Source organism: Zingiber officinale, chromosome 7A (assembly GCF_018446385.1).
Source record: "Zingiber officinale cultivar Zhangliang chromosome 7A, Zo_v1.1, whole genome shotgun sequence".
Lineage (NCBI taxonomy): Eukaryota > Viridiplantae > Streptophyta > Magnoliopsida > Zingiberales > Zingiberaceae > Zingiber > Zingiber officinale.
This window is the reverse complement of record NC_055998.1, coordinates 64,490,767-64,495,321: the sequence shown is the minus strand read 5'-3', so window position 1 is coordinate 64,495,321 and position 4,555 is coordinate 64,490,767. Positions and strand designations below refer to the sequence as shown.

Genomic DNA, 4,555 nt, shown 5'->3' with positions numbered 1-4,555 from the left:
GTGTCCTTAAGCGATCCTACAGCGCCTTAGTCCGCTGTCCCAAAAAGTTTTGGGGAGAAACCTTGCCGTTTCGGAAAAAGCTTCTCGGTAGTCGAAGCCTACAAGTGTCGAAACACTTGTGCTTCGCTTCTACGAGAAAAATACCCATAAAAATCATAAAAATCAGAAATTTATAGAAAAATACAGTACTAAATTTTTATCATAAAAACAAAAACTAAACTCGTACAAGCTTTGCACGTGGCTCTGATACCACTGTTGGGTTTTTTTCGGGTCGCGAAAACTGCTTTTTCGCGTCGCGGAAACCCCGAAAGCCCCGCCACCGAATCCGTGAGAAGAATAAAACTTCGAAAACATTATGAGTACGAGTTTACAAACTCTAGATCTACATTAGAGCATGAGTTTTACCCTTGATACGTGCCTTTCACGAATCACGCTCGTCCAATGGTGCTAGATCTCAAGATTGTCAAAGTAGACAACCCTCTAGAAGTATCCACACGAACACAAGAAGGAGATCACCAAACTAAAGTGTGCTAGCACCTTAGTAAGGTTCGGCAAGATGAGGAGAGGGAGAGAAGAATTGGAGCAAGGAAGAAGATGAGAGTTACACTTGTAAAATGAAACTCATTCAATCCCATAAAGTGGTCGGCCACACTTAAGAGGAGTTGTAACCTCCATGGAATGCCAAGAGTCACAACTCTTGGTAGCTCCCATGAGGTGGCATCTCACTTAAGCAACCATGATGATGTGGAGCATCATCATTGGCCCACTCAATGCCAACTCACCAATGAGATGGCATAAAGTCAAGTCAAACTTGACTCTTCATCTTTCTCTCAAGTCAAGTCAAACTTGACTTAATCTCTCTCATGGTTGATCTAATCCAACCATTTAATTCAAGCCAATTTAATATAATGAATCTAATTCATTTAATTAAAGTGATTCAATGAGTCATAATCTAAATTAGACTCATTGAACACATGAATCAACTTGAGTCCAACTCAATCAATTTGAGTCCAACTCAATTAGCCCAATTAGGATTACTCTTAATCCAATTTGATTCATCAAATGAATCTAATCCTCTTGGTTCATCATATGAACCTAATCTCCATCTATTTGTCCTTAGTATGTGACCCTATAGGTTCTTGTAATGTTGGCAATGCCCTAAACTCATTTAGGAGCATAAGTAATGAGCGGTATCTAGCAACACATCATTACTACCCAAGTTACAAGAATGTTGAGATCCAACATCACCTTGTGACTACTAATTGTGACTCCTCACAATATATGACAAGTGTCCTTCTATCCTAGACATCTAGATTGATCAATATGAGGCATAGACCGTGTCATCCTCTAATCAATCTAAATCTTGAACTCCAAGTAGACTCTCTAAATCAAATGAGCTCAATATCTCATATTGACTCATTTGGGCATGATCATGCACTTCGTGGTCTCACTCTATCAAGAATATCGATGTCACTCCCGTCATATAGGAGGGATAGATCTCATCTACATCACTCACATCCCTCCGCATAATTTGTTACATACCCAGTAATCGCCTTTATAGTCCACCCAGTTACGGGTGACGTTTGACGAAACTAAAGTACATAACTCCTTATGTAGGGATCCATGGTGACTTCAGGTCCAAGGACTAGTAGTCATTCTAATAGCCAAATGAGAAAGTATATGACACTCATATAACGATCCATGATACTTTCTCATGGCGGGTCATTCAGTATACATTCTCCAATGCATACCCATGTGTCAACTTGATATCTTTATATCCATGACTTGTGAGATCAAGTCATCGAGTTGACCTACATGCTAGTCTCGTCGCATTAATATTATCCCTAAATGTTAACACTCGACTAGGAATGATTAAGAGTAGTGTTCCCTATATCATCTCACTATCGGTTCAACTAACCGATTGATATAGGTGAGAACCTTCTACTCAAGGACGCTATTATACTTAGTTTATTTGGTACCAATACAAGTAAGCATAATAACCAAAACAAATGCCTTTATTAATATAAGAATATGATACAACAAGTCCATAATACAATCATCAAATGATTGGCTCTAGGGCTCTAACTAACACGTTATGACAGGGTTACCCCATTAAACGGACATTTAGGGGATAACTTTGAGGGGTGAAATAAGAATCTACAAAGAAGTATGATAGATTGATGTGTTGAATTCTATATCTTAATGTGAATTGATTAGTGATGCATTTCTATGTTGTATGACCGCGGGGCGTTGTGACTGGGCTGCCCCATTAAAAGGACTTCATAGGGATCATAACTATTTGATTACTTAAGATTTAGATAAGAGTCCTTGACTGGTGTTTCTGCAGGAAATAACCGGTGACTTCTTACAAATACAATTCAATTGATGATAGGATTAGAAGATCTTTTCACATTAATGAGTATCACAAAGAAACGAAATCTCCTACAACCTTTACAAAACTAAGTTTCTACATTTAACCCTTTTAGTTATATTCACTGATTGATTCTTAGGTCATATAATTTTTTCCCGATTATTTAGCTAATTCACTTTGAGACATCTTTAGTGATTATAATCAGCCCCTGTGGATTCGATATTCTTTGTATTACTGACAACATAACCATACACTTGCGGTGACATAATAAGTTTTTAGCGTCGTTACCGGGGACTGCGTCTATAACATTAGAGATTATCATTTGAGTTAGTCTAAGCTTTTCTTTTCTATTCTTTTCTTACATCTAACTTGTAACTAGTTTTCTAATTCTTTTCTAAAATTCTTTTCTTGCATTCTTTCTTTACATTCGTTATTCTTTTATTCTTTTTGTAAATTAAATTCTTCCCATTCTTTATTTTTCTTTGAGAATCAAATTCTTTAATCTTGTTCTTGTATGTGAAGATCTAACTTTGTAGGTGAATTACTTCTTCTTGATCCTGAGATTGATAGAACTTTTTATAGAAGGAAGACATCAAGAAGAACGAGAACATTCAAATATGGCAAATAGATCACTTAAGGATTATGCAACACCTTATGCCAGAGGGTTCCATTCAAGTATTACAAGACATTCTGTTGAAGCAAATAATTTTGAGATCAAGTCTGCAATAATCATTATGGTTCAACAAAAGCAATTTGGAGGTGGACCGCATGAAGATCCTAATCAGTATTTGGAAGTCTTTTATGAAATCTGCGGTACTATGAAAATGAATAGTGTTCCTTCCGAAGCAGTGAGATTATTATTGTTTGGATTTTCTTTACGAGATAGAGTTAAACAATGGTTGGATTCTTTACCCCCTAATAGCATTACCACTTGGGAATAATGTGAGTAGCAATTCTTAGACAAGTTCTAGCCTCCTAGCAAGACAGCTCATATGAGAAATCTTATTGCAAGTTTTAGACAATTCGACTCAGAATCTTTATTTGAAGCATGAGATAGATAGAATAATATGCTCAGATAATGCCCACATCATGGATTAGAGAAATGGTTAGTGTTGCACACATTTTATAACAACATTAACTATCATACTAAGGTGTCCCTAGATTCAGCTACTGGAGGGGCACTTATGAACAAGAGTTTATATGAGGCCGAAGAAATCATAGAAAGTGTAGCACAGAATCATCATCAATGGGCAACTAAAAGAAGTGGAGGCTATTCTTATACAAACCCAACAAAAGCATCAGGAAAATTTGATATAGATGCAATTACCTTAATGACTGCAAAGCTGGATACTCTTACTAAGAAGCTAGAAAATATGGGAACAAATTCTAACACGGTAAATGCCATAGTATGCTGCTGTGAAACATGTGGAAGTTTTGATCATTCTCAAGACTCATGTCCTTTGGGAGCTATTTCTACACAAATAAATCAGTTAGAGCAATGTGATGCTATCATGGGTTTTAATCAGAGACAGAACAATCCATTTTCAAACATATACAACCCTAGGTGGAAAATCATTCAAATTTTTTCTACAGAAATAATCAAGAACAAGGACCATCTGTGGGAGGTAGATTGAATTTCCAAATCGGGCAACAAAATTTTCAGCAACAACAATAATCTTCTTAGGGCTATCAGTTTTCAAAAATTAAGAAAATACTTGAGGAAATTATCACCAATCAAAATGAAATGAAGCAAGATATTTTGAAGCTAACTCAGAGAATGAATAATTCTGATAAGCATCAAAAGATTCAAGATAGTCAAATTGCCCAATTAGCTTCATCATCTTCAAGAGCACCAGGACAATTTCCTAGAAAACCTTATGTCAATCCAATAGAGCATTGCAATCGAATTGAGCTTAGGAGCGGACGAACCTTGGGTAATCCTCAAGTGACTGCTCCAAAGGGAATGAAAACTGAAGAAGAGCTCTCTTCTCCAGCACCCGAACCCATTCAAATTCAAGAAGATGAGGAGAGTACCATTAAGGTTGAAGAGACTCTTCAACTTAACTCACAGAAACAAGTAGTCCCTTTTCCACAAAGATTAGTGATGCTGAAAAAAGATGAAGAGTTTGGCAGATTTTTGGAAAAAGTTAAAGAAATTTGTGTTGAAGCTCCTTTAATTGATGC

At 36.6% G+C, this 4,555-nt stretch overlaps 1 non-coding gene across 1 annotated transcript; it reads right to left on the bottom strand.

The window, feature by feature from the left end:
- Nucleotides 1-3,360: 3,360 nt before the first annotated feature.
- On the bottom strand, nt 3,361-3,467 carry LOC122003205. The gene has a single exon (XR_006117862.1). It is a non-coding gene; the product is annotated as a small nucleolar RNA R71 (small nucleolar RNA).
- Nucleotides 3,468-4,555: the final 1,088 nt, after the last annotated feature.